Source organism: Rhinopithecus roxellana, chromosome 2, assembly GCF_007565055.1.
Source record: "Rhinopithecus roxellana isolate Shanxi Qingling chromosome 2, ASM756505v1, whole genome shotgun sequence".
Lineage (NCBI taxonomy): Eukaryota > Metazoa > Chordata > Mammalia > Primates > Cercopithecidae > Rhinopithecus > Rhinopithecus roxellana.
In genome coordinates, this window is record NC_044550.1 from 60,256,240 (window position 1) to 60,283,211 (window position 26,972).

Sequence of the window (26,972 nt, forward strand, 5' to 3'; positions counted from 1 at the left end):
GAAGAAGATGAAGCAGGTTCTGTGACACAGAACAGAATTCAGGGCAAGTGCGGGGCTGGGCAGCCTCACACTGTAATTCACACTTAGGGCAATAAACAGAAAAGAATTTTCAGAATGAAATCGTGGCATTGATCTCATCATCATCTCCATGCACTTAAGTTTTTGACACAAATTAACATTGTCTCCTTAAATGCAATGTATCCTTCTTAGGCTCCATATGGAACTTTGCCATTTAAAAACATTAAGTTTTCAAGATAAAGAGACCTACTTCGGCCACAGTGAAGATTATGACCAGCCAATTGGCAAATGCCAGAATAAATCCACGTGTTTCTTTTCCTTTCACTCTGCCCATGTTCCATGTATATCAGTTCCACTTAGCTACCTTGTCTGCTCCTTTCGACTTGCTGGAATATCGCAATGCAAGTCTGGTGAGCACAGAAATTCTGGGATGGTGTCTAGTCTTAATTAAACACCCCCAACTGTGGTGCGATCAAACTTTGAGATTTTCATGACTACTGAGCCCTGGACAAAACACAAGTATTTTTTGCCCAGTAGAGTTGAAAGCCGAAATAAGCAAACAAGAAGGAAGAAACAAATAAGTAGAGATTGCAAAGGCAGAGAGGTAAAGATGGCTTAGCTCCAGGTGGTCAATGATGCTCTATCCAGATGAGGGGCTTTGGGGCCCAGAGTGTACATGTCCTAATGGGTTTTCAATTCTGAGCACAAGATGTTCATCTGAAATGCTAATTTTCCGTGTTCGGCCATTTGCCATCCGGATAAAATTCCCAGCACAGCTTCCGCACAAACTAACGATGAAGTGGCAACCTCTCAACTGCCTTGAGTGGTAAACCATGTAACTAACCACTTTTCTTTGTTTTCTTCCACAAACAAGATAGAGTCATCTTTATAATATTAACTTCAGCATAAATATTGAAACTCACATAACTTGAATATTGAAAAAAACTTCCAAATGGTCTTTGAGTTTAAATAGCACCTTGAGACTCCCAGGCCCCAGAATAGCTCTAAAACTCAAATGACTAACCAACTTGCCATTCTTTGACTTCTCTAATTTCCATATTTCTTTTTTTTTTTTGTGCTGAAATTTAGCCATCTCCCACATTCTTGATCACGTGTAAACAGTAGATAGACCAGGCATGGTGGAGATAGCAGCTAATTAATATCATTCAGATGGAAGGGCTTTCATTTTCTGCCTGCTTTTGGGAAATTATTCCCTGGAAGCATTTCTTTGTATGGAAAGATTGGAAAATCCTATGTCCATCCTGTGGACAAGAGGAGATATTGTCTTGAGTCTGTAACATGGATTTGATAATTCCAACTGTCTGCTTTTGGCAGTATGTGAGAACACATGGCCGGATGGCTTGCCCTGCCCTCAACATATGCACGAACATGGTTTAACATCACTTCACTGGAGTACCCAAATGTTTCTGGTTTACCTGCAAAAAATTCAGCTTTAAAAAAAAATGGGGAAATGCTATAGGTCAGCATTCCAGTCATGCACCAAGTACACACCAAGGGTTGTTTAGTAGGTGACCCCATGTCGGGCACAGTCCTCTCCCTAAAACTACAGGAAAGGCACTCCATTCTCACACAGTGGATCCTTCTTGCACTTTCATTCTCACACATAACAAATCTCCCACAGGCAGACAGTTTGCAAAGGCCATATGGATAGAGAAGCATTCTGTCTTATTTTTAAATTTTTTTTACAGAACTGATACGCAGATTTAATAAACTGTCTAACTCAGTATTGTCAAGGGAATTGGGCAAAATTTTCAGATAATTATATTTGGCCCCATTTCACATGAAAATATCCTTTATGACTTAGAGTACATTCTTGGTGTATATATTTTAATGTATTGCTCACATTCTGCCTTTTAAATAAAATATGCTGAACTTGAAGTATCCCCCATGAATCTTTGATGTAATTAAGAATATCTGATTCTTCCACTCCCCAATGCCCCCAGGGCCTGCTTAGGTATTTGAAGCTGTTTCTTGCTACATAAAACATCCCAGACTGATTTTTTGGGCTGTCTTTTTAAGTTGTAACATACTTTGTTTCTTGGAGCCACTCTTGGTGTTTTCATTGTGTTGATTTCTGGTAGCCTTGCTCCTGAATATTGTCTAGATTAAACCTTGCATGGCTGTGATAGGTGATTATTTTATACTTACTAGCATACAGCAGGACATTTATACATATCCACATGTATGTCTATTTTGATAGTTCATGATTTAACCCCTAATACCCAGAAAAAATCTTCTTTTATGTTTGCAGAACAAAACTTGGAGATGTGAGTTCTGGTGGTTTCAGGCTCACTTATTTGTGGCCCTGTGTGACATGTTGAGCAGGATTTAAAACTTGTACTTAACAAAGTTTAAAAGAGCTACAGGTCACACACTTCAAAAAGTAGATCTGTAAATGACAAGGATCTAATACATTGCATTTATACCTATAACACAGATGAATTAATTAATGGCAATTCAACTCTCTTCAGGGGCCAGTGAGTAATATAAATGTGTGAATGAGCTAAGGTTAAGATAGCAGGTGGTACATGAATCCAGGAGTGCGTGCCCCTCCTAAAAATGCACATACCCTTAGAATTCGTGCTGGCTCAGGCAACACATTTCCAAGTCAAATATGGCCTCTGGAGCGTTATAATTTCATTTTTGGGGCTATCTCCATCAGTGGTTTGCTGCTTTTTTTTTTTTTTTTTTTTTTTTTTTTCATTTAAGGGCAATATAACATCATTAGCCCTTATATGGGCAAGATCAATTGAAGAGCTTTTTCTTTTTGAATGTTCTGGTAGATTTTATTATGGAAGTGATCTTCCTCTGAAAGTGTGAAAGAGTATATAGTTAACACAATATGGTGAAAATGCTCTGATAATTGTTTTAGTTCTTCTGCAGTTTGGGGGATGTTCATGACACTCAGTGAGGAAGGAATATGGTGGGTGACTCTGAACAAGGGTCCCAGAGTCAGATTACGGAGATTCGCATCCCTTGTCCTCTAGTTCCCAGCTGGACAATCCTGGTCACATGTCCTCTCCTTCCTAAGACTGGGAATTTCTTCATCTGTAAAGTAGGATGGGAGGCCAGGCACGGTAGCTCACACCTGGAATCCCAACCAAGGTGGGAGGAGCACATGAGGTCAGGAGTTTGAGACCAGCCTGGTCAACAAAGTGAGACCCTGTCGCTACAAATTATATATATATATATATATATATATATTTTTTTTTTTTTTTTTTAATTAGTCAGGCATGGGTGTGCACACTTGTAGTCCCAGCTACTCAGGAGGCTGAGGTGGGGGAGGATCACTGAACCAGGAGGGCCGTGACTGCAGTGAGCCACAATCGCACAACTGTACTAGAGCCTATGTGACAGAGGGAGACCCCATCTCAAGAAAAAAAAAAAATTTATGATAGGAACAGTGTCTACTTCACAGAATTGGTCTGAGGATTACATGAGACAAGGAAAGATCTCACAACAGTGCATGGCAAATAATACAAGCTCAACATATGATGGTTATCACCATTATCATCATTATAGCATTATATTTGACCTTGTAACTAATGTGTTTTCTTCATTCCCTGTGATTCTAGTAGTTTCTAGTAGCCTCTGGGATTGGCACACAATTAATCAAAAGCATTCATTGTTCCCAGGAGGAAGGTGGGTAAAACCTACAACAAAGACATCAATTAAAGTGCTAAATTAATTTCTGCCCATCTCTAACACAAATAACAAACAAGAAAGCAAGGCATTCATTTGCAGGAGGCTGGCTTTGTTAAGAGAGACAAAGATTTGTGTTTCCAGAGAGTTAGACAGTGGAGCACTGGAGGCTTTGGGCATGCTATAAGTCACGGGGAGAGGAAGAATGTACACGTGTGTAAACAGTTTCCCTCTACACCGAGGACAGACAGCAGCTGTCCCTGGAGGACTGGAGGGAGGATGGAAAAGAAAGGAGAGAGCAAAGGCATTTAGATACCAATAAAATGTTGACTCACTGCCCCTCCCCATCCATACCTTATCCCCAGCATCTAGCTCCAGAACGAGGCAATATTGAACCCCTAAGTTTGTTTTGAGTATTCAAAAGTTTGGGAAATCCATGCCCCAATTCCTGTATAGAGCTCTAGGAGAGCAGTTTCAGAGTGGATGGTGTGATACTATAAACCACAGTAGAAAAAAACAGCTACGCCTCAGATTTCAGACGCAGGAAGAACATGAGTGGATGTCTAGGTGTGTGTGTGTGAAGCAAGAGGGCCCCAGAAATATTTTCTTAAGTTTAAATTCTGACCTGACTGTATTTCAAACCGGAAGCAATTGAGTTTTGTTGAATTGGCCAAGTTGTTTTTCTACCACTGGGCCAAAATAGGGCTTGCAGATTGATTTGCATAAAAATAAAGAAAGTTACCAATCTGAGTCTAACGAATGTTTAAAATGCTTCCCCTTTTATTATGATCTATTCACTGATTTCCAGGAAGGTGTTTTTTGCTTGCTTCACTGTGCTCTGGATTGCTGGCTGCTGGCTCTAGTCATTAAGGAAAGAAGATCATGACCCTGAAACTTTTAGACACTCAACCAACTCTGTGCATCTGTTTTTTTCTCTGCCATGATCTGCTTTCTGTATTTTGCAGCCACATGGAAAGAGCAATGTTTTAAACCTTCACTAGTGCTGTGGATCAATTCTGGCTTGGATTCTCATTTGGGATTGATTCCCCTTGGGCAGGAATGTGGGTGCTATATCACTCCCTGAGCATGTCAGTAAACATCCTCCCTTTCAGCATAGCTGTTGCATCATGTCTTGCCCAGCACCCTGTGGGTACAAGAGATCACAGAGTCCTTAAATTTGGCCATTTCCTAGGAAGCTACACTTCTATACACTAAGTCAAATTCTCAGGTGTCTCTTGGTTTTGCTCTATTCTCACCTCTCAAGCTGACATATATTTTCTAAAATTAAGACTTCCAGAGACTTATCTGTAAAAATATTTTCTTAAAAAATAATGTTCACTTTATGGAGGAAGAAATACAACTTAGAACTGCTTTGTGGAAGCACAGAATAAATTTTTATAAATGTGGACATAACTATGAGAGTCCTGGAATTAAAATTAAAACCTGTGATGTGAAGTTTCTTTGACGAATGATATATGGATTCAGCTGAGTTCTCCGCTACAGCATTCATGGATGCCCCTCCCTCCAGGAAAACAAACACTGCCATCAAAAATGACAGCATCCAGTTTGGGTGTGATGGCTCACACCTGTAATCACTTCGAGTGGCTGAGGCAGGAGGATTGCTTGAACCCAGGAGTTTAAGACCAGCCTCCTAGGAAACATAGTGAAACTCTATCTCTACAAAAATATATATACAAAAATTAGCTGGGTGTGGTGGCACATGCCTGTAGTCCAGCTACTCAGGAGGCTGAGGTAGCAGGATCACTTGAGCCCAGGACACTGAGGCTGCTGTGAGCTCTGATTGTACCACTGCACTCCATCCTGGGCAACAGAGGGAGACCCTGTCTCAATAATAAAAAAAAAGAAAAGAAAAGAGAATAAGAGCATCCATTTTTGACAGGCACATATTGACTGCTTGGCTTCCACAGCCATGTAGGAGCTAAGGCTCCATTTGGGGGATCTGTGCTGGCAGTGGCCTGAGCTGGATATTTTACTGATGGGTCCTTATGTAATCATCCAGTGGGTTCTTTCTGTCCACTACACAGACAAAATCAATTCACTAAGATCATGGCATTGCAGTAAAGATAGAGTTTAATCCATAGGAGGCCAGTCAAGAGGGAATCAGAGTTATTACTTAAATCAGTCTCCCTGGAGGCTCAGAGTTAAGGTTTTTCAAGGATAGTTTGGTGGGCAGGGGACTAGGGAATAGGTGCTGCTGATTAGTTGAAGAAGCAATTATAGGTGTGTGGAAAATGGTCCCATGCACTGAGTCTACCTATGGGTGGGACCACAGGACTGGCTGAGTCATGAGGGTGTATGTGGAGACAGCCAGTCATCAGAAATGCAGAAAAAACGCCTCAGAAAAACATCTCAAAAGGCCAATCTTAGGTTCTACAAATAGTGATGTTATCTATAGGAGGAATTGGAGAAGTTACAAACCTTGTGACCTCTGGAACAATGGTTAGTTATTGTTTAATTACATCTACGTCTTCTCAGAATTCGGGACCCTTTCTCATGATCCTAACCTTGTGGCTTTTCTTCAGTTTTACAAAGGCAGTTTAGTTTTGGGAAGGGGTATTATCATCTTCACTTTAAGGTTAAATTATAAATTAAATTCCTTCCAAAGTTAGCTTGGCCTATGCCCAGAGATGACTGAGGAATGCTCTGAAGTTAGAAGCAAGATGGAATCAACTATGTCAGATTTCTCTTGCTGTCATAATTTTGCAAAGGTGGTTCCACCGATGTCTAATACCCAGGTCCTCTCAAGGTCTCAGTCCAGATGGATTCAGAATACAGGACCACCACAGTCCAGTTCTGCCTCATCTTCTCCTCCAAAGCACTGAGTTATTTCATGTGCATAGGGCATCAAAGCAGCTTATCAACGTGGTGTATAAGTTGAAAAAGAGAAGACTAGGAAATCCAGAAGAAAATCCTGTTCTATCTTTTGAAATTCGTATTCATTCCCAAACATGAATGCCAGCATTTGCTCATGTGCTGGCCAAATAATGCAAACCGAAAATGGAATAAAAAACAACAATGTCTAAGACTTTCAGACTATCCCATATCAACTTATCTTGAGGTAGAATTTTATTGTTAGTGACCTGCTGCTCCTACTCGTACCATAAACTTTCAGATTTAAATTTACAGAAAACATCAATTGCATGATTGTCCCAAAGTACTTGTCCTCTCCCGTTCTTGCCCTCTGCAACTCTTAGTTGCATTCATAATGTTAACTTGCCAGTTTTCAAAATTCCTTTTTCAATTGGATGGGACTATATGAAAAAAAAAACTAATGTGTAAATATGGTGAGAAAAATCTAAGGATGAAAGTAAAATTCTGAGAGGCAATTCCAATGCCCCTCATACAACCAAACCCTTTCTACCTGAAATTTCTCCATCCAAATCTGATCTGTGGGCGCTCTCCAGAGCAGCCTCTGGAGCAGCATTGAACTTTCTGGAATGAAGGAAATGTTCTAAAACTGACCTGTCCAATATAGCAATCATTACCCACATGTGGCTATTAAACACTTGAAATGTGGCTGGTGTGAGTGAGGAACTGCTTTTTTATTTAATTTTAGGTAATTAAAATTTCAGTCTTTTAATTTAAATAGCCATGTATGGTATGATAAGAAATATATATTTTGGTCTTCTTTCCCCATTTCTGGGCACATGGCTCTTAAAACCCTTGCAATCTCTGAAGCAATCATGTCTTTCTATATACTAATGAGATGACTGGTGGCTGGGGGCTCTGGACAGCCTCAGGACAGGGGGATGGGTGCTGGGGAATCCAACCATGTGATTAGAGGGTCGGAACTTTGAGCTCCAATCCCCCCACCTCTGGAAGGGAAGAGGGTCTGAAAGTTGAGTTGATCCCAGTGCTCAACGATTTGATTAATGATACCCACAAGATGAAGCCTCCATAAAAACCCAAAAGGATGAGGTTTGAAGAGCTTCTGGGTTGGTGAATGCGGAGAGGTGCTGTGAGAGAGAGTGGCCCAGAGAGATCATGGAAGCTCCACATCCCTTCCCCCGTACCTCGGCCCAAGGCATCTCTTCCCTCTGGCTGTACCTAGATTGTATTCTTTGTAATACACTGGTAATTTTGTAAGTAAACTGTTTTCCTGAGTTCCGTGAGCTGCCCTTGCCAGAGAGGACCTGTTATTATTAGCTAAGTCAAACGGAAGTTATGGGAAACCTGGGGCTCACTACTTGTGATTGACATCTGAAGTGGGGGACCTTCTTGGGGGACTGAGTCCTCAACCTGTGGGATCAGATGCTATCTCCAGGTAAATGGTGTCAGAATTGAGTTAAATTGCAGGACATCCAGTTGGTGTCCTCAGAGAATTGGAGAATTGCTTGTCATAGGAAAAAGCTCTACACATTTTGGTGACCAGAAGTGTTGTTGGGGGTGTAGAAGAGAAAATACTGGTTTTCCCCCTCAAACCATGAGGCTAGTAGCTGCCATTTTTAACAGCACTACTCCAGAGAATTTTACTCTTAAGGTTATAAAGAGCAAAGCTCCAAGAGGGGTGGGAGGGAAGAGGCCCCAGTACCAGGCCTAGGCATAAGGTAAGCCACTACATTTGACCTTGCTGGTGATTCTGTTTGGAGCTTCTGAGAATCCCCAAAACTGACACTGGGAAAATGGAAATGGGCTAAGATGCCCTTTATGAGTCTCTTCCAGGCTCATGAGAATTCTGCTCTATTCATTGTGTAATTGTAGTGTCTCCTTTCCTCCAGACATTTTTCTCATTTGGAGAAGTGTTGGTTGCTAGGAGACTGAACTGCCTTTTGAAGGAGAGTACTTTAGAGAGAAACAATTCACATGATTTTCTTCTTCTATAAAATGAAAATTTGTAAAATATTTGCAATGCATAGTGAAAAAGTCAAGCTTTTACATTTCTTTGTATATTTGTTTTAGCAGTCATAGAACCTTTCAATTACTTTTCCCACTGCTTCACACTGCAAGAAAGAAAAAAAAACTGACTGCCCTTTTTGTAGTACTTCTTAAGAAAAAATAGCATTCCCAGGCTTGCTTCGAGAAACGGTGAGGTGACATCTATACTGCTTACCTCACAAGGGAGCTGAGTGAGAATGAAAATAATGACATTTATAATGGAAATGGAAATTGCAAAGCACCAGAAATAAATCAGTATTGCACCCAACAGCTTGTAGTTTTATCCAACTACATATTGTTACCATGATTTTCATAAACTTACAAAATCATGCAGTCTGAACACATTTAATAATAAAAGAGCCACAACTTGGAGAAATGAATAGGTCTCTTAGGTTTCTAACTTCCAGACAAAGTTGCCATTATACTGTAATGACTTCTCAGGGAATGTGAACAAAACTCCTTTAAATGTTCGATTAGCTCTTGTAATCACTGTCAACAACATTTAAACCTTAGATAGAGAGTAGTCAGCATGAAATGACATTTCCTCTCTAACTCACCTAATATGATGCCTGGCACATAGTAGGTGCTCATTAAAGAGTAGTTGTTAATAAAGATGATAATATCCTAGTTAATGAGGATCTTTTCTTTCAAATTTCTTGGCCCCTGCTTTAAAAAAATCCAGCTGTAGTAATTTTTTTATTGACCAGCTGCAAAATTCTTTAATGTTTGAGAAATTTGCCTATATTAATTGACAGTTTGAAGCAAAAGAGCTTTCTTTCTTTGTATATCTGAGCAGCAGAAGAGCCACCAAAAGGGGACTAGGAACAAGTTATTTTACAAAGAAATATTTTGGCCAGGCGTGATGGTTCATGCCTGTAATCTCAACACTTTGGAAGGCCAAATCACACTATCTGGGCATGTTGGCACACACCTGTAGTCCCAGCTACATGGGAGGCTGAGGTGGGAGAAATGCTTGAGCCTGGGTGTTTGAGGCTGCAGTGAGTCGTGTTCACGCCACTGCACTCTAGCCTGGGAGCCTGGTCAACAGTGAGACTCTGTGTCAAGAAAAAAAAAGAATGAAAGAATTTATAATGTAAGAATAATATGGTTGAAAGAACCTATCTGATAATTATCATAGATGCTATATTTTTTCAGGTTATCCATGGCTTTTGTGGAGCCCATACTCCTTAGAAATAGTTCAGCACAGGAGAGCACCCCAGGGGTCCTCTTTTGTTAGAATAGCTAGTATTTTAAAAGTACTTAGATGTAGACAAGCTCCTCAGGGTGACAACTAGCTTACAAACAGCATCCCACAAGCACACAAAGCCAGTTTTGTACTGCCTCGATGTCTCCAGACCTGCCTAGGGTCTCAACCGTGACTGGGCATCACAACCACCCAGTTAACTTTAAAAAATATTGACATCCGAGCCACTCCCTAGGTCAATTGGTTCCTGTTTCTGGAGGTGAGGCAGGTCTAGGTGGCTTTTAAAACTCCCTGGGTGGATCTAATGTGAAGCCTGAGTTAAGAATGAAGTCCTTAAGCTGTTCTGATTCCAGGTTTCTTTGATCTAAACTAAGCACTTGCAGGTCCGCAGCACTAGCTAAAAGAACTGTGAGATCAAAAGTTTCTCTGCCCCATCTGAAATTGCTAACATCAGATCCTCACTGAATCTCCTGCGCTCCTATTTCTGCACCTCTCTCTCCCCCTTTTTCTGCCTGCCTTACGCTTTCCCTTTGTCCCTTGCTTTCTTCTCTCCCTTGCTCTCATCTCCTTTTCTGTCTCTCTCCTTACTCTCTCAGTTCTGCTTTGAGAAATCTTCCCCCTCAATATCTCCTTTGATCCCTTTCACTTTCTTCCTCTCTGATACTTTATCTCAGGAATCCACCTTTCTTATTTCTCATTTATTGTTCCATTTTTGTTTCATTTGTGAGCCAAACTAAAAGATTGTGTGTGTGGTGAGGGAAGAGCAGGAGGGTTGGAGGGCAATGATCCAGACTTACACATAAAAACATTGAAAAGAAAAAAGTTCAAAAGGAATCAATGCCACCAACTTTCAAAGCACTTGAAAGCAGCCACAAGTCCCATTCCAAATCTCTCTATCCTCCTCTAATTAGACTTTCCTCTCCTTAATCATCAGCATTCAAGAAAATGAAAAACAAAACAAAACAAAAGCCCACGATTTTGTTTTTAATGTAATTTAATGCTTTTCTCTTTTAATTAAGGGTATTACAACACCACTGTGCTAGTCTTGGCTTCTTTCAGTATTCAGTTCTCCAGTTCAGTGGCTGAATGCCTGCCACCATGGTGGCAGTAGAGAGCTGCAGATTGAGAAATTTAAGATCTTAAGGAAAAACTGTTTGGAGGTCATCAAGATTGAGAGTAAAACTATTAGTAATGATAAGTTCTATACCATGAATTTCCATTTGATATCTCTTACTCTCTGGAATACTCTCTTGAGGATCTCCCACATAGTCCATTTTAGTGAGGTGCTCACAAATCTGTTTAGCATTGTTGAAGATAAAACACAGACATGTATTGGTCTCTGTGTCCATACTCCCATCCCAAGTGCCCCACATATTTGATAGTTTCACTCAGCAAGTGTTTGTGCTTATCTCTGCCTCCACTGTCCTCAGTCCCCTGTGCTGGAATTACTCTCCAATTGTCACATTTGCTCCAGGAACAGCCATCTGAGACTGCAGCTCACATTCTGTGCTCATTTTTGCCATCCCTATCTATTTCTCCCACTACCTCATTTAACCCTGGAAGGAGTGGCTTAAAACTTACTCAATAAAAACCCAATTCCTTGGGATTGTTGTAAATACATACAGAAAAGACTTCAGTATGCTAAGATTTTTTTTTTTTTTTTTTTTTTTTTTTTTTTTTTTAATAAAAGAAAAAAGGGGAACAGTCAGACTGGTTTAGATTCCCTGGGCTTTTGCCAACTGACCTAGGAACCCAGACACAAGAATGGGAATGTTTCTGGAAAATGCTTCCTGAGTTCCAAACAACCAATTTACAACAGATATAGGGCATAAAGTCAGCATACAGCTATTCAGTCAGTAATTGCTGTTCTGGGAGTTGTGAATTGAGGACTGCCTAAGGTGATGGGAATCCAAGTGTGCTGTTTGAATAAATAAGACAATTTTGCCTTGTAAAGGCTTCTTAGCCTGTGGGGGATGCTTAAATGGCGCTAGCTAAGATTATTTGGAGAATCAACACTGATGGCCTTGGGGATGAGAGAAGTCAAAGGAGAAGGACCATACCAGGGAAGTGGATGGGTTCCAACATTTCCCACCTCCCTGGTGTGAGCCCTTGCTGCTGCTGTCACCCTGTCTCAGACTTCCTTGTTGCCAACAAAAACTAATAATAACCTGACTCCTTTCAGGAAACCAAAGATAAAGGAAAACAAATAAAGCAGGATTCAATAAGCTAAGGATCAAATGTTTAAGAACAATAATCTTTCAAACTAACTAGTTAAAATAGATGCAACAAATAAAAAATAAGCAAACATGATGAAAAAAGCAAAAGTAATATTAAAAGAGCTCAAAGAATAACTGAAAGAATAAAATTTTAAATAATTCAGAGTACATTTAGATAAAAATACTGTAAAGAATAATTAGTATGGTGAAATAAACAAAACAAATCTTTATTAAATACTTTTTCTTTTTTTTTTTTTTTGAGACAGAGGTCGCCCAGGCTGGAGTGCCGTGGTGTGATCTCAGCTCACTGCAACCTCTGTCTCCCAGGTTCAACCAATTTTCTTGCCTCAGCCTCCTGAGTAGCTGGGACTACAGGCATGAGCAACCATGCCCAGGTAATTTTTTTTTTTTTTTTTTTTTTTTTTTTTTTATGTAGAGGTGGGGTTTCACTATGTTAGTTAGGCTGGTCTCAAACTCCTGACGTCAAATGATCCACCTGCCTCAGCCACCAAAAGTGCTGGAATTACAAGTGAGTCACTGCATCTGGCCAAATACCTAATATTTTGAAAGGAAAAATATTCTATATAAATTCAAACTCTGTTAGTGGGTATTGTGCCAGAAATAGGCTATCAGTGTAAATATCAGCTACTAAATGCTTAAAGTATTCATTTTTTCACCAGCACATATCAAGGAAACATTAGTCAGCCAGCTGAATTATGTAAATTCTCTCCCTATAATTAAATTATCATAGTACTAATTAAAACAAGTATATACTTTTTATACCTGCATGTCCTTAAACAAATGTCCATTTCTATCTAGCCAAACACGAAATGACTGTATTGTAAAAAATGCATGAATTCTAAATCCCATAGACCAATGCACAGAACAATTTCATTTTGCTTTTCAAGATAGCAAAAAGACTTAAGTCTCGCTCACCCATATGAATTTTCTATGCAGGCATTATTCCTGGGTTATCTAGAGTTGAATTGTTAATGCTATTTAATTTTAATAGCCTTCTCAATTTTAAATCCTACTTGCAGCATGTATACTCCGTTTATGCTATTTCATGCTTGACTTGTCTACATACCTGGGGAAAATTTTTATTTTGATTTGTGTTCAGAATTATTTTTTAAAATTTGCAGCTTGGAGACAACTAATATCTGAAAGCATGACCAAATAAATATTCTTTCATTCATAGCACCCAGCAAAGCCAAGATTGGCATGAATGAATATGCTTTCCAAGCCTTGGCTTTTCTTGGGATCAAGATTTTGCCTTGCAGTTTTCCATGTACAGAAATAAGAACAAAAAGCACAAATATGTATTCAATTTTTGCACTAAGTTTTGGGATACTTATACAACTTAGAAATATTTCTCTATGTATCCATCTATCTATTGTCAGGTAGAGTCCAATGCCATGAAAGGAGCTACGCTGAGTGGAAGAACATCAACTATGTTTTTAATGGTCATTAAATGAAGTCTCAAAAGTGAAGATATCTAATCAAGTCCAATCCCTGGAACAATGTAGAAAAGATGGACCTAAGAAACTAAAATTGAAGTGTCTTTTTCATGGATTTAGTGCAAATTCCCTTTAAGAAATTGATAAATTTCACTATGGACTGGTTGCTAGGATACCCCTCAAAATCTGTTAAAGTAAGCTCTTTCCTTTAAAGGACTGGGCAGGGTTTCCATTATTTCAAAATGACTTTGAAAATCATGATGGGTGTTCAATCTAAGTGAATGAAACAGGTAAATGAATGGCTCTTAAGAAAAACAAATGACCATGAAGGTTCTAAAAAATAATTAGGCTCTCTCATAATGATATATTTAAAAGTTAGCTTTGCCAAGGAGATTGAGATTTTCAAACCTGAAAGGAAGAAATAAAAATCAAATGTGAAGTGGACAATGTGAAGTTCCTTGGAGGTAAAGGCCTACTGCTGTAGAAAGCAAGGGATGGAGTTTACATTTAGAGTGGGCATGTTGTTTGCCACTTATCATCTCAAAAGTCCTTTTTCTCTGGAACTGAAAGTAGTGTGGGTGCTTAAAACATTTCACATGTTGAATTTCTGTCAATTAGTGAAAATTTGGTAAGCGCTCTTACAGGAATGTTCATATCCAGTTCTGTTACAAGTAAGGCAGGCTGGGGTAAAAAAGATGAATGAGTTCTAGAAAGGAAACTAGAAGCCTGACTCCTGAGCTGAGGACACAGAGTGAATGTTCTTTGATATTTTGATATTCACATCTCTGGAAACTCATTACATATGGTTGTTTTCCTTATCTCTTTTTGCCAACTATGGATAAAAATTCTGAAATCAAGAGTGATCCTGTATCACCAAAAATGGCAACTTTGATGTCAATACTACCCAAAGTGATCTACAGATTTAATGCAATCCCTATCAAAATCCTAATGTTTTTGCTTAAGCAGAAAAAAAAAATCCATCCTAAGATTCACATGGAATCTCAAGGGACCCAGAATAGCCAAAACAATCTTAAAAAGAACGACTTCGGAGGGTTCACACTTCCCGATATCCAAATGTATTACAAAGGTATAGTAATCAAAATAGTGTGGTACTGGCATAAAGGGACATATAGACCAATGAAACAGAATAGAAAGCCTAGAAATAAATTATCCATATGTGGTCAAATGATTTTCAACAAGGCTGCCAAGACCAGTAAATGGGGAAAGGACAGTCTTTTCAACAAATGGTGTTGGGAAAAACAGATATCCACACGCAAAAGAATAAAGTTGGACCCGGAAGTAACACCATATACAAAAATTAACTCGAAATGAATTAAAAACTTAAATTGAAGAGCTACAACTATAAAACTCTTAGAAGACAACATCGGAGAAAAGCTTCATGACACTGGATTTGACCATGATTTTTTGTACCTGACACCAAAAGCAGAGACCACAAAAGTACAAATAGATAAACTGGACTACATAAAAATTCATCATTGTGCATCAACAGACACAATAAACGGAATGAAATGGCAACGAATGAAATGGAAGAAAATATTTGCAAATCATATGTTTGATAAGGGTTTAATATCCAGAATAGATACGAGATCCTACAACTTACCAATTAAAGAAAACCAAACAACATGATTTTAAAACGGACAAAGGACTTGAATAGAGATTTCTCCAAAGAAGACATACAAATGGACAATAAGCACATACAAATATGCTTAGCACTACTAAACACCAGGGAAATGCAAATTAAAACCATGAGATACTATCTCATACCTATTAGGATGGCTACTATCAAGGGGAAAACAACAACAACAACCAAAAACAAACAGTGCAGCACGTGGGAGTTGCTACCAGAGCAGAATCCAGGTTGGAGTTGGAACCATGGAGATGCCTAAGGAAATGCGTCTTCCCTACCGATCCCTAACGCACCGGCCTGCATGGAAAGTAGTTGGAAGCTGCGCGGTACCGTTCCCATGGGGGCTCCCGGTCCTCCAGTCTCAGTGGTCCCTGCTGGGCTGGCTCCCTCTGGCTTTTTTTTTTTTTTATATTTTAGACGGAGTCTCGCTCTGACGCCCAGGCTGGAGTGCAGTGGCGCGATCTCGGCTCACCGCAAGCTCCGCCTCCCTGGTTTACGCCATTCTCCTGCCTCAGCCTCCCGAGTAGCTGGGACCACAGGCGCCCGCCACTACGCCCGGCTAGTTTTTTGTATTTTTTTAGTAGAGAAGGGGTTTCACCGTGTTAGCCAGGATGGTCTCAACCTCCTGACCTCGTGATCCGCCCGCCTTGGCCTCTCAAAAGTGCTGTTATTACAGGCTTGAGCCACCGCGCCCGGCCCTCTCTGCCTTTTTAAGGACCCCTGTGCCATCCCCAAAGAAAGCTTCTGCTCTGCTGGAGCCCAAATGGAGGCTAGAGTGGCTGACCTCACTTGGGTGGAGGAGAGAGGTATCATAGCGGCTTCTGATTCAGGTGCTGGTGAATTGTGGGAGGTGGATGAGAACCGGCCACTTATCGTCAGCAAGTTCTGCAAGTATGAGCATGGCGACATTGTGTCTACCCTCAACGTTCTCAGCTGTCAACGGCAGCAAAGACTTCAGCATCAAGGATTGGGACCTTGCTCAGCAGGCGGCACTGAATTCATACTGATCTCATGTTGGGCAGGTCACCTGTGCTCCTTGCTCTCTCTGCGAGGACTCTCTTTCTTTCCTGCAGTGAGGACTGTAGAATTTTATTCTGGCATACTCTGTGTCCCAAGCCGGCGTCACAGGTGGGCTGCAGTGTCTCTGGCTGCCTTCCCACCTCACTGGCTTGGCGTCCTCAGCAAAGTGAAGTCTTCATCTTTGTGATGGGAATGGGACAGTCTCCCTTGTGGACTCCAAGAGAGGGAGAGGTGCTCTTGGTTCAGCTGTACGAGACCAATGTGTCATTGGGCTTGTGTTTTCCTCGCACCATGTTCCGTTCCTGGCTTCTCACAGAGAAGATGGCTCACTGGCTGTGCTAGACTCCAGCCTTTCTAAGGTGTTTAGAAACCGAGGCCACAGTGACCTTGCGAGAGATGCTGCTTGATCCCCATTCAGTCACTTTCTGCTTACCACAATGGGCTAGGACCATCAGTTCGTCTGCCACAAGTGTCCACAGAACCTCTCCCAGCCCCCGGACCTGAGAGCATTGCTGAGTAGATTGGACTTAAGACAAACAGCAAGTCCCCCATGAGAGTCCACTTCTTTGCCCCTGTCCCCTCAGCTTGTGAGGTAACACAAGAGCCTTCTGTAGTATGTTGATGAGTTAGATCTGGGCCGTTAATTGGCATCGTCTCGCAGCCTGAAGGAGGCTGGATGCTGGGATCCTGTAGTCACAGGGAGGAAAAGCTTTCTTTAAAATGGGTGTGCAGGTGCATCTGAGTGTATGTGTATAGGTTTTGGTGGGGGGATGGGACAGTGGGGGAGGAATAAAAAATATCTATCCCACATCTCCCCTAAGCACCACTTCTCCCTCACTCCCCAAAAAAGTTGACAGAAGGGTTTTATTCTTCCCATGTAGCTGTCTGAGGAACTGGCCATGTCCAGGTGGGGGGAGGGGGCGTGTATGGAATGTGGGCATCCCTAGATTCCTGGAAGCAGGTCTTATGCTACTCATAGAGATGGGATTGATTTGATTTTTTATAGCGCTTAATTCACCATTGTGAGAAATGCTTCCAGTCACAAAAATTCAGCCCAACTCACTTTGAGGAAGAGGCAGAACATGTTATAGTTTTATACAACTCCTTGCCATTAAACTAAATCAGAAATCCTTTTTTCTGGATGAATTAAAAATGTGGCCTGTGCCTGTGTAATGTCCGCTCCTTTCTGCCCACTCCCTTCCCTCTGCTCCCCGCTGGTGTCATGTATGTGAAAGAGGAGTGTTTTTCTGTCACAGATGCCATAGAGGAAAGTTTGATGATGGAGAGCTTAAAGGCATTTTAATTGTTAGAAAACTGACACAGACTGTTACGGAGAAATCTTTGCCACTTTTCCCACCCAAAACCAACCCCGGGGCCTGACCTCTTCTGCTCTCAGCTCCTTTCTCTGGATATAGAAAGTCTAAATGCAGTATGTATAGACTTCTAAAGTTTTGAAATTCAGCCTCAGGAAGAAAATGAAAAATACTGGCTGGTGAAATAAACAGTTCAGGCATCTTGTAGGCCTGCCTTTTTTGAAAACAAAAACAAAAACAAAACAAAATAAAGTAAGTGTTGGTGAGGATATGGAAAAATTGGAAACCTTGTGCACTGTTGATGGGAATTGAAAATGGTGCAGCCATTTTGGAAAACAATATGACAATTCCTCAAAAAATGAATGGTACAATTACCATGTGATCCAGCAATTCAACTTCTTGATATATATCCAAAAAAATGAAAGCAAGATCTCAAAGAGATATTTGTACACCCATGTTTAGTGCAGCATTATTCACAACAGTCAAAAGGTGGAAGCTCCCCAAGTGTCCATTGATACATGAGTGGATGAATAAAATGTGGTATATACATAAAATGGAATATTATTCAGCCTTAAAAAGAAAGGAAATTCTGACATGGGCTACAACATGGATGAGGACTTTCAGGACACCATGCTGAGCGAAATAGGCTAGCTACAAAAAGATAAATGCAATTCCACTCATATGAGGAACGTAGAGTAATCAAATTCATAAAGACAGAAAATGAACAGGTGGTTTCCAGGAGCTGGGAGAAAAGGGAAATGGGGGTTTATTGTTTAGTTGGTGCAGAGTTTCAGTTTTGCAGATGAAAAGCATTCTCAGGATTGGTTGCGCAACAATGCGAATGTACCAGCACTTCTGATGTGTATAATTATAAATGGTTATAATAAATTCATGTGTATTTTACCCGAATTTTAAAAAAATTTAAATGAAAATTCTTTGGAAAGTATAAAATATTACAGACAAGAGGCCTCAATTATTGAAAAATAAGTTGAACACTGTCCTAAATATCCCAAGGGGAACAAAATCTTGAGCATGTCGCCTTTGACAGCAGCATCCTGATCCATGTGTACTAAACCAAGTCTAGCGTGATATAAAGTTCCTTAGGCTGCATGTGCTATTATGTACCACTCTTCAAAATTGATTTCAATCAAAGAACGAGGACAAATCTTGATTCCCAAGTCTTTCCACGACTTGCTTGCTTTTCAAACATAAATCATACATATTAAATCTAACCATTATCTATAAAAAGCCAACCCCACATTTAAAATGTGTTACTGGTAATAGAGCAGCTTAAGGAGGAAGAGGATGAGGGAACTGAAGGCAAGGGGAAGGAGGTCTGTGGAGACGGCAGGGTGGGGTTACCTGCCAGGCTCTGGGAAGATCAAGGACATTGACAAAAAAGAACAGATTTACCATCACGGAAAAGATGAGGGTAAAAAAACAACAAACAAACAAAACAACAGGTTACAGGACAGGACATGAGGACAGACCAACCCTTTAAGGAAAAGAAGTCTCATTAGAGGGTTAGAAACATTAAAAACCTTTTTTCACTTTATCATCTAAGGAGAATATTTCTGAAATTTCTGCTTATGGTTATATAAAATTGGGCTGAGGATTTTTTAAAAAGTAAAGTTGGTAACAGCCTTTGATTGGAATATTTTCACCAAGTATGTTGTTCTACCTTTAATAAAATAGTATGTTTTATTTCAGAAGATATCAAAGACCATAATTTGATTGATCCACACAATCAAACCAGAAGAATGTTCCAGTTTATTGAATTTGTCTCCTTATTTGAGATAAAGAAAATTAAGCCAGGAGAAGTTAGAGCTCCATCCACCAGTTGGGTCTTTGATGAAGGGAAGTGAAATGAGGATTCTGCACAGGTGGGCAGTAGCTGGTGGAGTGAGCGCCCTGCAGGTGCAAGTCATGACAACAGATGGAGAGGGATGCTGCGAAGGCATTCCCCCACTGTGTTAGGAAAATTCCAAGACACCCCATTCACTCCTCTAGCTCTCTCCAGGATGGAAGAATGGGGAACTATGAGGCACATGCACCATCCAGGAAGAATCCTAAGTCACATTTACCCTGAAAAGCATGCTTCTGTCCATGAATATCTTCTACCCTATGGCTGAGGCTTGTGGGAGCGGATAGGGAACAGTGTGCCTGGTGATATTTATATTTTTCTTTATTTACCAAGAATCTTGTAAATGGAAATCTTTCTTTTTTATAAGTCAGTGTTAATGAGTGTAGACCTCAGAGATTTAAAATGAACTATCTGCAAATCTGTGACGTTACACTAGAATAAATGTTTTGTTACCCCCTCAAATCCAAGTCTTGCTTAAAAGGTGTTGAACAGAAAGTTCTTAAAGGAATATCTTACATTTTTCTTCCATAGTTCAAGTTAAATGATAGGGTAATACTAACATATTAGCTGTCCTTTATACATATTAATCAATAATGCAGTTTTCATTAAAAATTGATTTAAGTCTCAGTAGTGGACAATTTTAAAACAGTCTAAATGTGAAAGCCTTCAGCATTCTAATCATTCACAGACAGGCAAGTTAGTGTCAATATATGACACTACCTAAATGACAATATATACATCCAAGTTTAAGTTCATAGTCCAACATAAGGTTACAACTAAATGACAATATATACATCCAAGTTTAAGTTCATAGTCCAATAAAAGGTTACAATTATGTCAAGTCTTAGAAGAATTTTTTTTATAGATATGGACTTCTAACCTAAGTATCTCACTCTTCTGTTGCTACACTTGATAAAATGCATTTTGCTGGCTAGAATAGACTTGCACTTAGAAAGTTCCATTTACAGTTACACAATTTAATAAAGTTCAATTAAATGAACTAGCAAGATCTGTAATGTTACAAAGTGATAAAATGTAAAACTAAAACTATAGCACATCTGAAAATCAAGAATGACTTGTTTGGCCCACATTATAATTCCTGTATATTATGTTATACAGGATGTATGTTATACATACATACATTTTATGTCATATTTTTATGTATTTTATGTATTTTACGTCATAATTTTTCCAAAATGATTTTTCAAAATTCAGCAACAATTTTAAATGTGTGCATATATATATGTTTTGTATATAGTTACACAAATTTCCCAACTGAAATAACTAAAAGAAACAAAAACAGAGAAAAACTGCCTCTGTGCTGGAAGGAGGGAAGGATGACATGGCAACAAGTGTTTGCTGAATGAGTGAATGAATCATGCAAAGATCTAATATCTCATTAAAATAAGATAGGAGATAACCTGCCATAGCTAGGACCCAGAAATAAAGAAAACAGAGTTACTTTCATTGTATCTGGGGATCATCCCTTAGCTATTTCTCTCAGTATTTTGAGCCTATGTTAGTAACAGTTGGATATCAAATTTTTCAAACATCAACAGAGGACAACGAAGAGCTAACATCCTCACCCCAGTGAAAGTGGGCTCTGGTACTTTCATTTAGTCATGGGCTTGCTCAGGGAGTCTTGTTTCTTATTCCTCACTAATAGTCCCAGTCATATGAGTACTTGAGATTATTTCTGCTCCATCCTACTTCCCTGTAGCTACTATGGCCTCCCACTCTCTCATGGACATTCATCATATTTTGCTCTTGCAACATTCCCTCTCTTGGCCACACTCCAGTGTAAATGATTTACTGTAATACGTCTCCACCTTCACACCTTGTACAAATGAAATGAAAAATCCTACAAGTAATTCCTAAGGAAAACAGTACCTTCATTCACTTCTAATGCCACCAAAGGTATTGGAAGCAATTATTATTAATTAATAATCTAATTATTATTAATTGCAATTGTCGTAGCAAATAGCTTTCCAGAGGATGGTAGACAGCCAAGACTTTTTATTCAAATAGTTGTTTTCATTCATAAAACAATCTACTAAATGATAATGTCATACTTTTTGGCAACATCAGTATTCATGGGTTCTCCTTTTAAGAATTTTCTCTTAAATTTGGCATGCTCAGTACAGGACAATATGTCTTAGGAAGTTTGATGGATATTTTTCTTTTGTATGTTTTTAATCAACAGAAACTACACTGATTTTGACTTGCTTAAACAAAAGTATTTTTTCATATTAACAATCATTTTTCCGTAGTGTTAGAAGACACCATGGTGGAGGTACTTGTAGTGAGATAACATCCAGCATATTAATCCTTGTATTTTTCTCTCCTCCACTTCCTGACCCTTCCCCTCATCAGTCAGAAGCAAACATGTTGCCTGGGAGAGAATTAAGATTGTTAGAGCAGGAATTTAAGGAGAAAGAAACTATTTTAATATTATTTTTGAAGTAGAAAGTAGGGTTTTAAGATTCAAAAGAGAAGCTCCAAGGAGAACAGAGTGGAGAGTTTATAACCTCTTCAAAAAGAGTCAGCCAAGAGTCAGCTCCACCGCTTGGAAACATCAGGAAGCCCAGCCAACACCTACAGACCATCCCTTGCCATTCCTGTGAGCTCATCATCATGCCCCTGGCAGAAAAGCTACAAGTTTCTTCTCGTGACTTTCCTGTGAATACCTTCCTCACATTGTTGCCCATACATGGACTGTGGGCCATTCAACAAAAGCCAACTTCTCACCAATCTTTCACCCTCTCCCCTGCCCTGAGACTTTGATGAGCTCCCATCTGAATTGCCATGGATATGTACCCACTTTTGAAAGCACTCAAAAGCAAGTCTCCGGATCTGTTAAGAAACAATGTGGCTGCCTATAAAATAGAAAAGTCAAAATAACAGTAGCTTAAGGAAGATACAAGTTTATTTCTCTATGATGTAATAGATATCTAAAGGTGAGCAGTCTAGAATTGGAATAGCAGCCTTGTTTTCGTAATGAACCCAGGCTGTTTCTGCATCCCTGCTGCATTACCCCAACACTGGTTTCGATTTTCAGGGTCACTTCTTGTCCTAAGATGGCGAGACAAGCTGTCTCACCAGCTGGAGATAGCTGCTCCAGCTATCACATTTGCTTTCCTGACAGGGGAAAGGGTGAATGCCCACATATCCCAGCTGAGTGAACAACTTTAAACAAACTTTCTGAAAGTCCCCCACAACATTTCTGATTAAATCTCACTGGCTAGGACTCGCCCTCATGGCCACACATAACTGAATAAAAGTCTGAGAAATGTAGCATTTTAGGTGAATGCATCCCTCACACCTTCCCCACTGACCCCTGCCAAAAAAAAAAAGGAATAAAGTGAAAGAGAAGAATGCTTATTGGAGATTAATTCACCCTACCATATGTCCCTCTCCTAAAAAAAATGAAAAATAGAACTAGGTCTTTGAAAAGAGTTGACATGGAATTAATTCACAGGTACATATCTGGGGGAGGACTGGATAGTGGGGAAAATTCATCCTTGTTTCATAAGAAATATATAGATAAATAACCAAGTAATTAAGGTTCCATTAAGATTTTTAAATGGCAATTAACAAAGTCAAATATTTCAAGTGTGTTATATATAATACAATTATGTATGTAATATATAAAGATGAAGAAGTATATGATTATATAAAATATAAATTATATTAAAAATAAACATATAGTAAATTATATGTAAATATATGTATATAAATTCTGTGGGGGAAAAATAGTATGTGGGAAGATATGGAAACACATTTGTAAGGGAAGCCTGAAAATAACATAGATGCCCCCTCCAAGGCTGTGTAGTCATTTTCTCTGTGAGTGCCCCACATGACATTCACCAGAAACTGGATAATTTCTAGAGACATCTTGATTTGCACCTAAAATTTTAAAAAGCCGCTTTGCCAAAGACCTTGGGAGACATGGGTATCCTAGAGTCTAGAACTAATTCAACATCTCACGCTAGAAAGGAGAGCAAAGAACCTGTGACAACCGTAAAAGACTTAAGCAGCAGCAACCAACCATGATGGCAATTAACATATCCGGCAAAATAATAGCTAATATTCATAGAGTGTTTACGATTTGCCAGGCCCTGTAATGACTTTGCTCTTTAATAGGCACAATAACTTGATGGGGCTAGAAATATTATCACCCCTGTTTCACCACTGAGAAAACTGAGAAACAGAAAAATACAGTCACTAAAGTCACTTGTAGACGAGCGCAATGCACAATTAACCAGTGTCAGAGCCAAGAATAAAACCAGGGTGAATTTCTCTGCTCTGAACTATACCTTCTCCTCTTCCAGAATTGCAGACATCTGATCAGAAGAAAAGATCACATGAGATCACAGAATCATCAGGATGGTGCTGAAGATGAACAAACTGAAATGTCTGAAAGTTTTTAAGAAATTCATAGGCTTTCTTTTAAGTATGATGTTAGAGATGCCAACCAAATATTGCTCTTCTCAGGGGTGAGTCATTTCAATTTCATTTCCAGAAATTTCCAGTTGATACTTATCACCACAAATGATAGCTATAAAGAAAGGCTACTTGAAATGCATGTCAGTCCTTGTCTTTAATAAATTCAGTTTATGGTAAAGCCACAAGACAAAAATATGTTTATTCCCAGGGGTCTCTCAACTCAGTGCAGGTTATAGGAATCTCAGTTTTGTATCCAAACAGGTGAAATGTTTTTACCACTGACCTTCAGATAAACCTCACTTATCTGAATTTCTGAATTTCAGGCAGAAATTAAGCAAGGATGTAATGCATACTCTATTTACTTATATTATTTATATATTTCAGAGCTAAATTTTTTGGAAATGCAAACACTCTGTTGGTGAGACAGGGTCTCACTCTGTTGCCGACTGCACTGGAGTACAGTGGTTTCATCACGGCTCACCGAAGCCTTAGCCTCCCAGGCTCCAGTGATCCTCCCACCTCAGCCTCCCAAGTAGCTGGAGCTACAGGTTTGTGCTACCATGCTTAGCTAATTAAAAAAAAAAAAAAAAATTTTGTAGAGACTGGGTCTCACTATGTTGCCCAGTCTGGTCTTGAACTCCTGGGGCCAAGCAATCCACCTGCCTTGGCCTCCCAAATTGCGGGGATTACAGGCTCAAGCCATCATAGCCCAGCTGACACTATCTTTTAACCGTAAGCTATTAAAAAAAAAAAAAAAAAAAAAAAGAGCAGTAGAGGGTGCAGTTCGTTCAAAGAAGAAAATTTTACTTCTTGAAAAATTTAACAGTACAAATGCTGTGAGATTGTAACTAACACTTTCTAAATTCAGCTTAATTACATCAAAGTATCTTCCAAATCTGAGTTTGCTGTTAAATGTTAATTACATTTTAAATTCATAAATGTATAAATTAACCTTGTTAAAATTACTTCTAAAACCCCATTGTTTAATAATTCATTCAATAATTTGCTTTTGTTACAAAAGTTTAAAAATTCAAATCAGATCACTGAAGGTGATTCTTCCAATTTCCTAATTATTAAAATTTCTGATTTCAGTTATCTAACAAAATATAGTGAATACCAGCCAACACATTGGTGAGTAAGATAGACTTCTTATTTTGCAGCTTACATTCTACTGGGTGAAACAAACAATAAAAAATAATAATCGAGAAAAATAGAGCAGAAATAGGCGATAGCTAGGGAGTACTATGTGATTTAGATAGGAGGGTCACAATTTTAAATCAAGCAGAAAGCACACCCATTCCTCCCATTCTAAGACAGAGGAGTCCAGTAAACTTCAGTTTTTACAAAATTAAACTATAATTTATGACTCTTAGGTATCAATATTTCTATTTGATATGTTAATTAGGTAACAAATTATTCTCAATGAAAGAAAGATAGAAATTCTCCATGAGAATTCTGGTTTTCAGCTTTCTAAATTCTAAAGAAGTTTCAGGAGAAACTTTCCCAGACCAAGTTAAGAAAGAAGAGTCATATTTAATCAAAATATCTATCTACTGCTATGCTAATAAGTTTCTTAACCAAGAATAAGTTTCAAATTATATGGAGAATCGCTGGAACCCAGGAGGCAGAGGTTGCAGTGAGTCACGATTGTGCCACTGCACTCCAGCCTGGGCAACAGAGCAAAACTCTCTTCTTTTTATCTATATATAGAAACCCTTCTTCGGCATCTATGAAGATGCTCATATTTTCTACCTTGTCTAAATCAATATAGCTAATTAACTTATTTCCTAATAGTAAACCATCCTTGCATTCTTAGAATATTCTCTGCTTGGGTATGTGGCTTGATTCTTTTATTAAACTTTCCTAATAATATTTGCATCCATAAGTGAGATGAAACCACAATTTATTTGTTCTTTATTGGATTTGGATGTCTTTGTGATATTAACATTTAAAAACACACAAAAGATTTCCTTCTTTATCTAGGTCCTAGAAAAAATTTCAAGTGCATTGGAATGATTTAAGGACTCAATTCTGAAGTTCTTCGGGTTTAGTGATGTATGTTAGTGGTGGTAGGGGTGTTTGACAACTTCATTTTCTTTATGGTAATTAATCTGTTTATGTTTTCTGTATCTTTTTGAAATAGCCATAGGCTAATTTTTTCTTTAATCATTTTGTTTGGTGAATGGCATGGAATTGGACAGCTCTTTTGTTATTTACTTCCCTCTTGCCTTTGTTTCTATTATTTATATTTCTGTTTAATTGGTTTACCTAGGTTTACCTATTTTTGTACCAAAAAAAATCAATTTTTAAGCTTATTTACTATTTTTCCTTAACTTACCAATTCCTTTTGTCAAAGAAAAATGTTTAACACATTTTCCTTTTTTTTGCAATTGGTTGAGAAAATGAGAAAATGTAAAGTAAGGAAATAGAAATAAGTTTATCAAAAACTCTACAAGTTTAGCTATAAGAGTAGAGAAATGAGTATATTCCTAGAGGGAAACATTAGGTTTAGTAATTTTTTTTTTCTAAGCGGCAGTATTGAAACCTATTTTTTGATGACATTCATTTAGGGCCGAGGAAAGAAATTCATGGTACAGGAGAGAAAGGGTTTAATCATGGGAGCAAAGTCCTTGGGTGGGCAAGAGTATATGGCAACAACTGCACAGAGGGAATTGTTGTGAGGCCGACTGTTCATCCTCTGCAATAGCAGGCAAAAGGCATTAACTATGGAGATGTGTATTTGGTCATTGTTGATGGCTCACTTGAGATATGTGGTTACAGACCAAGAATGAGTCCAGTCTGTGGAGCTGCCTTTCTTTGGTAACACTTTATAGCTTTGGTAACACTTTATAGACTACACTTAAGCTATATGCAATGGCCAGTGGAAGAGATTTGGACTTAACCCTGGTGGGGGGGTCTGTCAGGTAAGTAAAAGGGCACAGACATGGAATTCTGCACCTTTCATAGGGTCCATGAACACATTATGGTAGATGAACTTAATGCAACAGAAGTTTCAAGAAACACTGTAATACAGGCCAGCATGGAGCGGGGAAACAGATTTTTTTAAATGCTTTTCAGAATTTGATATGTATACCTAACTTGAACACGATAGTTGAAGCTTTGCTAAAAAGATTGATAGGTGCTTTCTCATTTCCTTGTACTAGTCATTTCTTCTTGGCCTTTAACAGCATCTACCTCTGATTTTTGTTGTTAGAAGGCATATCAGA

General features: G+C 39.0%; 1 pseudogene; it reads left to right on the top strand.

Annotated features, from left to right (window-relative positions):
• The first annotated feature begins 217 nt into the window (after positions 1 to 217).
• On the top strand, positions 218 to 16,642 carry LOC104657129 (annotated as a pseudogene).
• The last annotated feature ends 10,330 nt before the right edge of the window (positions 16,643 to 26,972 follow it).